The 13,299-nt window shown below is 39.8% G+C and overlaps 1 long non-coding RNA gene across 1 annotated transcript in view; it reads left to right on the top strand.

Annotated features, from left to right (window-relative positions):
* The window catches only part of LOC125138158 (uncharacterized), a 48,479-nt gene extending 43,992 nt beyond the window's left edge, over positions 1–4,487 (top strand). Inside the window, exon 4 of the long non-coding RNA XR_007137590.1 lies at positions 3,547–4,487. This is a non-coding gene — a long non-coding RNA (uncharacterized LOC125138158). The remainder of the gene's footprint in view (positions 1–3,546) is intronic.
* Positions 4,488–13,299: the final 8,812 nt, after the last annotated feature.

Here is a 13,299-nt window from a genome sequence, read left to right as displayed (position 1 = left end):
ATGTCTCAGCATCCCACAGAATCTGGGTGTAACCAGGGTGGAGCTGGCCCTGTTTGCTTAAACGGAAGTAATGGTGGTGACTGGGGGATAAAAATCAGGATTCCTGGCTTTGCGCCTTGATTCTGCCACTGGCTGGTTTTGTCGTCTTTGGCAAGTCATTTAAGTTTGTGTTGACTTAAAAGCTTCCTCTGTGAAATGAGGTAAAACATGAAGCAGTTGTGCTTTTGACAGCTTATAAAGACAAGGAGCAAGCACTCTAGCCTTGAGGAGGATGGGACAGCATCCTAGAGGAAGTTATATACAAACTAAGATCATTCTTCAGATTTAATTTCCTTTACATGTTCAGTCAGGAGAAGAGTGAGGAGACAGGGCGAAAGAAACTGGCCCCAGAAGAGGGAACAGGATGAATAAAAGCTTTAAGCCAAGAAACAGAATAATACCTCCAGAAAGACTATGAATAATTTGATATGACTTCTAGAGCATAAATAAGTGAAGGACATTTCCTTCTTTAGTCCTTTTAATCACCCTCTAAAGTAGATATTAATGTCGACATCTTACAGAAGAAGAAATCGAAATTTAGAACAGCCTAAAATCACATAGCTTGTAAATGGTAGAACTAGTAGGGTCCATCTGCTCCACATCTTGTTTTAACTATTATTTTTTTCCCCATTTCTCCACATTAGCGCATCAAGATAGGTGGAGTTGGGGGGAGCAGTAAGGAAGGCATACTTTTCTCAATCAATCCAACAGTTACATTTTAAAAGGCTCTTTGAATCTAAAGGAAAAAAAATCATAGCAAAAGCAATGTAAAATGTAAAATATGTGAGTCATTAGGTATATGATGTTGGAAGCAAAACATTTCTAGTAAAATTAGTCAAACAATTACATGAATCACTAACACTGCATTCTCCTTAGTCGTTTGCTGTGTAATGTAGAAACCACCTCACCTTCATCATAGTAAACACAAGCCAAATTTGAAGACCTTGATTCTTCCCTGCAAATGTGCATAAAAACCACAGCAATTTGGTATGGCTCAAAAACTAACCCTTCCAGAGCAATTCCATTTTAGAAACCCTATATTCCCAGGAATACACCACAGATTTGACCCCCCTTGAGTTTCTTCTAGAGCACTTGGGACATGGTGGGTCATGCTGACTCATTCTAAGGCCTTTTCTTTGTGTTCTGGATCTTGCAGTATCACTATAATGTAGTTGGGGTGTGAATTTACCCTTCTGCCTTCCTTAGAATCTGTTGGGCTTCCTGAATATGGCAATTTCATCTGTCCTAGAAAATTCTCAGTCAATATCCTTTCAAATATTACTTTTACCCATTCTCCCTCTTCGCACTGTCTGGAATTCCTTTCAGAAATAAGTTAGATGTTCTTATACCATGCTTGAGTTTTCTTAACTTCTTTTTTGTGTATTCTATATTTTTATCTCTCTATTGTGTCCTAGATGCATCTAAAACATTGTCTTTCCAGCTACCGTTTAAGCCATCCAATGAGATCTTACTCTGTGTAATCATATTTTTGTTTTTTTCCCCTTTTCTTCTTCTTTTTTTTTAAGTGGCCGCACTTGTGGCATATGGAAGTTCCCGAGCCAGGGGTTGAGCCACAGCCACTGCAGAAGCAACACCTAGCAGTTATGCTGCGAGCCAGACGGGAAGTCCCATAATTATATTTTTAATATTTTTATTTCTACGTTTCCTCTCTTTTGGAAAGTGTGATTCTTTCCCCTATTATCCATTTGTTCTTATCCCCCCCAACACACACACACACACACACAGACACACACACAGACACACACACACCCTTCCAGTCTGATCTGCTTGGTTTCCTAATTTCCTTCCATTTCATTCTTCTTCATTTCTTATATTTCAGTGCCTTCTTTGATGGCTAATGATTTGAAACATACTTACTTATCATGGTCTCCACCATTGATTTTAATACTTTCAATATTAGGGCTGCTCTTTGTTGTGGGTCTTGACTCCTGTTTAGTGTGAATGGTTCCTCCAGAGTTTTATACTTTGGGACTTCAGACTCACTTGCAACATGGCTTTAATCTTTGAGATGCCTTTGGGGAATCCATCTTGTACATAAATCCTAGGAGGGCAGCTTGACTTTCATTTCTGCCAGATATTGATCTGAGCCTCCTTCTATGCTACCTGGGACCACACTAGTGTTATGATGGAATCCCAAAGCTACTTGAAGGCAAGACTCTTGGTAGAGACCTTTCAGGGAGGGGAAAAAGATTGTTTCCCCCCTATTGGCCATGTTCAGGCAGACACACTTCCTTATCACAAACCTGTGTTTTTTTTGGTAGATTTGTCACCAATCTTACCACGAGATGAAACTGTCAGCATCCTCCTCTCTGATAGAGCAGCCACCTGTAAGCCTCAGTCTGTGCAGTCCCCAGTATTTTCCTAGGAAATTTCCTTTCTTAGTTTCTGCCTCCTTTTTGAGAGGACTGGGGGAAGATTCTAGGGGTTTTCTTTACTCTCTAGGCAATTAATCCCTTCATTTGAAAGGATTCTTTCCAATCTTATTTAGTATTTCTTAATGGTTTGTAATATAAGGGGTTTTAGACTATTTTATTTAAACACAAACCAGCAAACAAAAAAACTCTGAAACTAGAACCGGAAGTGCCACACTCACTCACTCATTCCTTAGTTTTGAGAACACTCTGAGCTATAGAGAGGCCTCACTGCATTGTCTTCCAGCCACTCTGGAAATTGCCTGTGTCACTCTGGGGTGGCTCCTGGCAGCCGTGTTGCTGTGGTATGTTCAGTCTCCTGTCCACGGGGCACTAGACCATGAGTGGAGGCATGACTCAAACTGCCAACTAGATCCCTTTCTCCCGCAATTTGGAATTTTATATTCCAGACTTACTTCTCTTCTTAAAGTACTTGTGGTCCTGAGATTGTTCTTTTACTGAGCTCCATCTCAGAGCTAGTCATTAGTATATAGCTTAATAATATGGTTATTGTTTTTGCCATGATCCACAGCAGTAAAACTTGTCGTCTGCTTTGGAGGGTCTAGAGGCTTAGTCCGTATAATTGTGGAGAAGACAATGTGAATAGGTACCACAAAACTGGCTTTATTAAATGCTAATTGGGAAGTGATTTTATAATTTTAATAATAATAAAGATAACACTTTATGATTTTTTTTTCATGCTTACTTTCAAAGAAACTTTATTATTTCCTCTCAAATATTTTGTGGGTATAGAGATAATTTTGGTTTTGTTTTGTTTTGTTTTTCCCATGTTTTCACATTTGCATCAGAGTGTAGAAAAGTTGATACTTGCTCAGAATCCCAGCACCCAGACTTCTGGACTTTTTGTGTAGGACTCTTTCAATAAGTATGTTGTCACCTCTCTAAAGAACAATAGTTTCTCCTGAGGAAGTGTGTATTTTCTTTCTGTCTATCTGTCTTTGTTTTACCCTCTAACCTATGCAGGCACACACATGGAGTGGTATAATCTTTTGGAGATAACTTCTCAATTCATTCAAACTCTTACTTCTATGGGAACTGTCTCTTCATTCTACAGGTGGCCTTGTTTGCACCATGTAACCACTTCTACTTGGCCACAGTTGGTTGGACCTGATATCTTCACTCACAGGAATTGGAAATTGAATCTTAGGGAATGCAAGCTACATTTTGTGGATGGCTTGCCATTGAGGACAGAATAACAGAGAAGGAGAGAGAAGGCAGGCAGGCAGAGGCAAAGACACAGCGGATGACAAGAGTAAGTCCTGAAGGTTTCAGTGCCTCTAAAAGTCCCTTTCTTCTATGGACTAACTGTTTGCGTCCCTCAAAAAGTCACACTTTGAATACCCTAATCCCAGCTTGATGGTGTTTGGAGATGGGGCCTTTGCGAAGCTATCAGGTCATGAGAGTGGAACCGTTATGAATGGAATTGGTGCCCTTATAAGAAATGGCCAGAGAGCGCCCTCTCTCTTTTTCCACCATGGGAAGACACAGCAAGAAGATGGTTATCTGTCAACCAAGGGTCTTCACCAAGAACCTGACCATGCCAGCACCCTGACCTTGGATTCCCAGTCTCCAGAACTGTGAGAAATTAATATTGTCTTAGCCACCTAGTCCATGGTAATTTGTTAGAGCAGCCTCAACTGACTAAGATACTTTCTGAAGATATAATCCTGTCCATTGGCTCCATGAGAACATCACTCATTGGTTAACATTTTTTTCTTCAGAAATAATGTTTAAACAAACAGAAAAAAGTGTGTATTCACTGAATATGATGTTATATATGCAGGAATTCTACCAAGAAAATATACACATTATTAGAAAATTGCTTTAGCTTGGTTTTCAATCTCCTCTTTCTGAGGCAGTATCCTTGTGATCTTTCATGGATGTTGATAGCCTTAAATTCCCTCCCTCTTCTCACCCCGCAGCACAGCTTTACAGTTTCCTAGGTTGGATCTCTGATATTCTTGGTTGATGTAAATAGGCTGATGATCTATTAGGTTTGCTTTATGTAAAAGTAAATTATTAAAATTTAAGGCTATTCTGTTATACAACAGCATGCATCTTAAGTGCATACTGACCTCAGACCTTACAATAAATAAAAATTCCCCTAAAAGAAGTATTTCAGTTTTGAAGACTTTAGTTAAAGAACTTTACTTTATGATGAGATCCAGGATTGTGAGTGACTAAAATAAGGGGAAGGTTTAAAGCAAAAGGGGTTTGTTTTGTTTGTTTTTGTTTGTTTGTTTTGTTTTTGCTTTTTAAGGCTGTGCCCACAGCATGTGGAAGTTCCCAGGCTAGGGGTCAAATTGGATCTGCAGTTGCCAGCCTACATCACATCCACGGCAATGTGGGATCTGAGCCACATCTGTAAACTACACCACAGCTCACAGCAATGCTGGTTTCTTAACCCACTGATTGAAGCCAGAGATAGAACTGCATCCTCATGGATAATAGTTGGGTCCTTTACCCCTGAGCCACAACAGGAACTCTGTAAAGCAAAAGACTAAAGCAAGAGGTTAAAGCAATCAAGAGACAAATGTTGATAAATTAATAAAGAAACATACTGATGTCATCAAGAATGATATCAGAGGATGAGGTGGAGAGAAAAACAGTGATCAAATGTCAGAGTTAACTAGGAAGTTAAATGGACTAAACGGTGATGGGGACATCACAAAGAAGGTAGAATCTGTTAAGAAATATTGGGAAAAAAAAAAAAAAAAAAAAAGGAGTTCGCATCGTGGCTCAGTTGAAACAAACCTGACTATCATCCATGAGGACACAGGTTCGATCCCTGGCCTTACTCAGTGGATTAATAATCTGGCATTGCTGTGAGCTGTGGTGTAGATCGCAGTCATGGCTTAGATCCTGTGTTGCTGTGGCTGTGGTGTAGGCCCACAGGTATAGTTCCAATTTGACCCCTAGCCTGGGAACCTCCATATGCCACAGGCATGGCTCCAAAAAGACAAAAAATAAAAATAAAAGAGAGAGAGAGAGATTGAGTCTAACAGGGAAACCACTCACCTACTGCATGAGTTCAGATTATCCTTCCAACATAATGGAAATTTCATTACCTCTTCTCCTCTCACTCCCCTCAGTCACCTGCCTGAAAACAACTGCTCAAATCCCCAGAGTGTGTAGAGAAAGCAGTTCAAGGCAGTCCTAAATTAGCATAAATAGGTGCTATTTTCAAAGAAAACACTGGAGGATGTCTAAGCTCTTGATGACAGCAGGGCTCTTGAGACCCATAGGATGTGATGTTCCTTGTGTGGTCATTAGTCAGGGGCCCTGCAATACAGGGATAGTGACATGTAACTCTACACTCACAGGATTACCCACTGTGAGTCCTTGTAAGAAAAAAGAAAACCTAAAGAATAAAGAACAAAGCCCATGTATTGAGTAAGGTAAAAATGAATAATAGCTACAATTAAACATTTTACATGTATCATCTCTACTTCTCCAATGACATAGCAAAGTAAGAACAAATAAAAGCATGTACATCCCCAAAGTGAAGTGTTTTATCCAAAATGACATACCTTATAGCAATGGATCTAGAAAACTAAACCACAGCAATAGGATTAAAAAGCCCAAGTTCAGAGTTCCCATTGTGGCTCAGGGGCTAATGAACCCAACCTGCATCACAGGTTCGATCCCTGGCCTTGCTCAATGGGTTAAGGATCCGGCATTGCACATGCGGCTTGGATCCCAAGTGTGTGGCTATGGTGTAGGCCAGCAGCTGTAGCTCTGATTTGACCCCTAGACTGGGAAATTCCATACGCCTTGGGTGCAGCCTTAAACAAACAAACAAACAAAAAAAACAAACTCAAGTTCTTTCCACCACGTTAACCACTCAACTGCCAAAGTGACCCTTAGATTAATCACAATCTCCACATACCCTAAATTTATTTTCCTTGTAATTTTTTAATTAAAAACACACCAAATTTAGTTTTTTCATTATAAGGGTCATCATTTTGTTTTTTTTTTTTTTCTATTTTAAGTGGTCTTATCCACTGCTGTGACTTGATTTAAAACAAACAAACAAACAAAAACACTAGTTTTGGTTTGTGTTTTTATTTCCCCAGAAGTTAATCCAAATGAAACTGACAGTATTAACGGCCTGAACCTAGCCAGAACACAGATTGGGACTTGAACCCACGTGTTGGGATTCGAACCCAGCCTAAACCCAGATTGGGACTTGAACCCATGGTTTTAAATTAGAATCACTCACCCTGTGTCTGGACTCACTGAGGTTCAGGTTCTTCATGTCTCTGCCCAGAAGGATTTCAGTGAGAGACAAAATGATAGGCAAGAAATGGATTTATTAAGATAGGACACTTGTGAGATGCAAGCATGCAGGCGCCTCTGCCCTGAGGATCCTGTGGGCTACAGTTTTATCATTCAAGGAGAGTGGGGGTTGGAAAAGTCTGCCTCTTCCTTTCTGGGAGTGGTAGCTCCTCTTAGGTATCAGATAAGTTGTGTATTCAAATCCGAAGAAGGGTGGTCCTCAAACTCTTGCCCTTGGTCTGAATGTGAATGCAGGCCTCATCCCATCCCTCACCCAACAACAGGAGACAACTCTCAAGGCTCCACTAATGAAGCAAACCTGTCTTGTTCTGATGGCTTTTTGAGCAATTTCTTGACTTAGAATGATTTCCCAATGTCCCCTGTTTCCCTCTTTAAATATGGTCCTTTATGGGGACTTCTACAACTACCTGTGTCCTCTCCATCCCTGTCACAAATATACTCTCATTATCACCTGCCTCTCTTTATTGTTTCTCCTCCACTACCAATTTGAGAATTCTATTTGGAGTTCAGTTTCTAAAAATGCTATGCCCCAAATAATTTTCTTTCACAAATAGAGGTTTTTTTTTCTTTTTTTGCTTTATAGGGCCACACTCAAGGCACATGGAGTTTCAGAGCTGTAGCTGCCAGCCTACGCCAGAGCCGCATCTGCAACCTACACCACATCTCATGGCAACGCCGGATCCTTCACCCACTGAGCAAGGCCAGGGATCGAATCCATAACCTCATGGTCCTAGTCGGATTTGTTAACCACTGAGCCATGATGGGAACTCCTGTTTTTGCTTTTTTTTTCCTTAAAATTTCATTCATCAAATGGGTCTGTTGCTTACCTCGTTGGTTTCTGTAAGACAGCTTCTAGCTATTTTAAGCCACTTTTATACTCAATGGAGATTTGTTTTAAATAGGTCAATTTGGATATCATGTTAAATAGAAAGTGTGAATCTGTGGCTCTCAGACTCAAGAGTGCATCAGTCACCTGCAGGGTAGAGTCTTGGGGCCACCCCAGAGTTTCTGAAGTGAGGACTGAGAATTGGGATTTTTCATAGGTTACCAGGCGATGATAATTCTGCTGGTCCTGGGACCAGATTTACAGATTTTCTGTTATAGACTTATTCTTGTTTTATTGTAATTTTATTCTGATCTGTTGCGGAGTCTGCATATATTTCTAAACATATCTTTAATTAAAAGACAGGAGAAGGAGTTCCCTTCAAGTGTCAGTGGTTAACAAACCCGATGAAGATCCATGAGATTGCAGGTTCGATCCCTGGCTTTGTTCAGTGGGTTAAGGATCCAGCATTGCCATGAACTGTCATGTAGGTTGCAGACATGGCTCAGATCCCATGTTGCTATGGCTGTGGCTACAGCTCCAATTGGACCCCTAGCCTGGGAACCTCCATATGACACAGGTGTGGCCCTAAAAAGACAAAAAGACCAAAATAAATAAATAAATAAATAAAAGACAGGAGAGGATTTCCCATTGCAGTGCAGTGGAAATGAATCTGACTAGTATCCATGAGGATGAGGGTTTGATCCCTAGCATTGCTCAGTGGGCCAGGGATCCAGCATTGCCGTGAGCTGTGGTATAGGTCACAGACTCAGCCCCACGTTGCTTGTGGCTGTGGTGTAGGCCGGCAGTTGTAACTCCAATTTGACCCCTAGCCTGGGAACTTCCATATGCCTTGGGTGCAGCCCTAAAAAGATCAAAAAAAAAAAAAAAAAAAGACAAGAGAGAGAATATTAACATGAGAATCCTTGAAATCAATTATACCTGTCTAAAATAATGGTCTTCCCCCATTCAGTGTTACTTTCCCAACTAATTAATTTTCCATCTTTCAATGCGACTCTGAAAAGAAAAGGGTGTTTTGCTTAAGTAATAACTGCTTTTAATTTAATAACACTTTCAATGTATTCATTACAATTTGTATAACATGAAATTCCTACACTTAAAATGAACACATAGGAGCTCCTGCTGTGGATCAGTGGTTAACGAGCCTGACTAGTGGGTTAAGGCCTTGCTCAGTGGGTTAAGGATCCAGGATTGCCATGAGCTGTGGTGCAAGTTGCACTCGTGGCTCAGATCCTGCGTTGCTGTGGCTGTGGCATAGATCCGCAGCTGTAGCTCCAATTCAACCCCTAGCCTGGGAACCTCCGCATGCATCAGGTGTGGCTCTAAAAAGATGAAAAAAGACAAAAAAAAAAAAAGAAAGAAAGAAAGAACACAACACAACTTTCTCAGACTAAATGACTAAATTAACTGTATTATTAGAATATGACTTTTAATAATATCGGTGCACGTAACAAATTTTTTTTAAAAAGTCAACTAGAAGATAAAATTTCTTAGAGAATTTTGATACATCAACTGATCAGCAAATATTTCTTGAACTTGGGATGTACAAGGTATGGTGTCAGACTCTGGAAACCTTGCAATGGAGAGTATGTTCCAGGCTGCCAGTTCTCAACTACTTACTATGTACTCTTTAGCATTACACCGCTGCTAACTTGGTTAGTCTTTAAGACCTCGTTAAAGCCTCATTTATTATTAAGAGGGAGGGGGAGAGCATAAATTAGTTATTTAAATTAATTCTGCAATTTTCAACTGCATTCAACAGAACAGCAAAGCTCACCCTTTTGGGGTTCATTATGTGAGGACTGAGTCATAAGAAAACTTAGGAGTTATTAATAATATTAATATTAGGAGTTATTAATAATAAAACTAAGGAGTTATTATTATGTTATGACATAACATAATAATGTGCCATAACATAATAATAACTCCTTAATAAATTACCAATACCAGGATAGCTACAAAACGTCACACTTAAGAGTGAAAACTTAAAAGTATTCCCTTTAAATGGAAAATGCAGTGTCCCTGCTATCACCACAGACATCTCAACAAAACTGGACACGTAAGAGTCACAAGGTCGCCAAAGAAGGAAACTAAACTGCCGTTATTTCCAAATGGCATGACTATGTGAGTAAAGGGTTGATGGCTACAAAATCGATTCAAAATTGTGTCTAAATGCTAATAACAGACGGAATTTGAAATTTTACAAAGCTATCTCCTCCAGTAGGATCAAAAGTATAAAGTGACTAGAAATAAGTTTTTTATAATACAAAATATGGAAAGCCTTTATGGAGAAAACCATAAAAGTTTGTTTGAAAACATTAAATAAGTTGGGAGCTACTCTATGTTCTTGATATAGAAAACTCAGAATCATAAAGTTGTTAGTAATCACAAAGTAAGATACAACTTCAAAGAAATTCCACTCAAAACTGCACTTTAATGAGTGAAAATTGCAAGTGGCTTCTAAGATTTATACAGAAGGACAAAGTCTAAGAAAGGAAAATCCACTCTAAAGAAGATGGGAGAATTTTTCTTATGTTAAGAACAAAATATTAATAATTATGATGGTATACAAATAGAGAAAAATTGATTAACAGGACAGAATAGGGAAATTGGAACAATACCTAAAAATTGAGAGGAATTTAGTTTATAGCAGAAATAGCATTGCAAATCAGTGGGAAAACAATAATATTTTAACAAATAGTGCTGGAACAATTGATGAACTATATAGAAAAATAAAATAAAATTGAGTAATTCTCTCACATCATATGCAGAAATCAGTGTCAGGTGGATTAAAGTCAAATACAAAGGAAAAACTAGCTGTTGTTTCTAAGCCGCCCCCTGTATGGTATTTTGTTACAGCAGCCCAGATAGACTAAGACAACAGTCATGGCAAGTTGAGAAAGGGGAAAAAAGTCATTCCAATCTTAAAGTTTTAATAACATATTAAAGATAAGTTTTAGGGAGTTCTCTGCATGGCTCAGCAGTTAACAAAGCCAACTAGGATCCATGAGGATTCAGGTTTGATCCCTGGCCTTGCTCAGGGGGTTAAGGATCCAGCATTGCCATAAGCTGTGGTGCAAGTCACAGACCCTGCTTGGATCCCACTTTGCTGTGGCTGTTGTGTAGGTGGCAACTGTAGCTCGCCCTCTGCAATGCCCCCCCACCTGCCCCCACCAGTCTGGGAACTTCCATATGCCAAAGATGCAGCCCTGAAAAGCAAAAAAAAAAAAAAAAAAAAAAAAAACCAGCAAAGATAAGTTTTAATAACTTGACAGCATTCAATTGACTGATCAGATCCTGGCCTTTATATAAACCAAAAAGCTAAAAATAGTGTTAGAAACACTATTCAGATACAATCTTAATTTCTTTGTCTCACTTTTCTTCTGCACCAAGTAGAAATCATGAAACATGGCATCATCAACATGTTTAGGTTTTATGATGATACTAATGAAGTATTCAAAAATAAGATAACCAGTGTTGAAAGACTCAAAATAATTTAGTTTTCCAAAACTTAAAAGTCAGGCCCAGGACATCATGGTAAGCATTTGCTAAAGAAAAGAGAACTCAGGAGTTCCCATCATGCCGCAGAGGAAATGAATCCGACTAGGAACCATGAGGTTGCGGGTTCGATCCCTGGCCTCGCTGAGTGGGTTAAGGATCCAGCATTGCCATGGGCTGTGGTGTAGGTCACAGACATGGCTCAGATCTGGTGTTGCTGTGGCTCTGGTGTAGGCTGGTGGCAACAGCTCTGATTGGACCCCCTAGCCTGGGAACCTCTCTGTGCTGTGGGTGTGGCCATAGAAAGACAAAAAAGAAGAAAAAGAAAGAAAAGAGAACTCAGAGATCAGCATTGAATTTCCATTGGGTCTCTTTGATCAATACTAAACCACATATGTAGAAGGTGGAATGTCATAAAGTCAGGCAAAGAATTGTCAGAAATGCTTAGGTGAGCAATTCTCAGACCTCATAAGTGGTGAGGAGATTCTTGAGGTCTGACTTTTTATAGTGGAGAGATCTTGTGAGCAACTTAGGGTGCTCAGTAGAGACATAGAAGAGACTTGACTTAGAAGTACAGCTAAATGAACCCTAGAGCAAAGAACTCTCTCTAGACCACCTTAAAAAAAATTTAAAAAGAAGCCTCAAAACAATCACGCTGATGCTCCCGTAACTTAACTGCCTGCCAGAACAGAAAATAAGGCTCCAAAAGCAGAAAATAAATCTTGACAAAAATATTAAAAATTGTCTGCATCCAATCAAAATATTAAAAATTGTCTGCATCCAATCAAAAATTACTACACATGCCAAAAAGTAGAAAATCATAACCCAGAACCAGGAGGAAAATTCAGGCAATAGAAATAGATTCAGAAATGACAGGATGATAGAATTAGTAGACAAGGATTTAAAAATAGCTGTTATAAATATGCTAAAGTGTTTAAACAAAAATATGAACACAACGAAAAGAGAAGGGGAAAGTATACATATGTAGCCTAACTTCTAAAAATATCCAACTGAGGGACCAGAAAATAGAATACACATTTTCTAACTCCTGACACTCACTGAGAGTTGTCTCATGACAGACCATCGGTATCTGTGGGTCTAGCAAACTCCTCTGCCATCCCCCCCCCCGTACCCCTAAATGGAGAAAACTCCTACAGAAAGAAGCAGAAAGGGAGGGGAGCTTAAGTTGGGAAGTCATCAGCCCATATGGATGTTGACCATTTCAATTTGGGAACTCATGCGTAAGCAGAGGGGATGTGAGTGGGGCATTAACAGAGAAGGTAGGACAAGTCCTTTCCCTTATTATTTATTTGAGTTCTCTGAGAAAGGAGAAATGCCATCATCTGGGATTCTGATGGCCCCCAGTTGTCTATTGCAGGTCTGCCACCTCTGCCATCTCCTAGTCTTTCTCCATTTACTTCTGGAAGTTCTGAGAGGGCATCTCAATACAACTCCCAAAGAAAGACTCGCCATGACAAGTAGGGTAAGCCATACTCTCTGCTCTCTGGCTCTAGCTCATTTGGTAACATTGCTCAGGAAATCTCAGTTACTGTTGCCATTGCTCTTTCTTGCTGATGATCCCTCCAAGTTATAATATGACACATAATATTCTTTTCCTACTTCCTTCATCCTTTGACCACCACCCCACATGCTTTGTGTTTCACTTCCTGCCATGACACTCCCAATGGGAACCGCCTTGTACCTGGAAAGTCTCTGGGAAATTTAGTGTGAAAACTATGCCGCATATCCACCTGATTCAGGATTGAGACTGAGATGACACCCATGGAGTTGGCCTGAAGACCAATGGTAGGTTCCTGGAGCCATTAATGACACTTAATCCATGCACTATTTCAGAAAGTGTATTCTGTTATTACCTTTCTTGTGTAAAAGGGAAAATAAAGTTAGGTCAGGAAACTTGCCCAAGATCAATGGCCCCAACTGACAGAACTAGAGTCTCCTCCAAAGTAAATCCGATTCTTTGAAAATGTTGTCTTTAATCACCATGTGTGTCCTTCTCCTTTTTAAGCTAAGTGGCCAGTATAGCAAGCTCCATGTTTGAAGGTAAGGACTGGTCTTAGGTGTGAGGGTGTAACCGAACTCTCTGGGTCCTACTTGCAAACATTTCCCCTTGTCCTCTGACTTGGGGTTAGCAAGTGAATGCCAGTG

Source organism: Phacochoerus africanus, chromosome 10 (assembly GCF_016906955.1).
Source record: "Phacochoerus africanus isolate WHEZ1 chromosome 10, ROS_Pafr_v1, whole genome shotgun sequence".
Taxonomy (NCBI): Eukaryota; Metazoa; Chordata; class Mammalia; order Artiodactyla; family Suidae; genus Phacochoerus; species Phacochoerus africanus.
The sequence above is the reverse complement of the archived record's forward strand: the minus strand, read 5'-3'. Positions and strand labels throughout refer to the sequence as shown.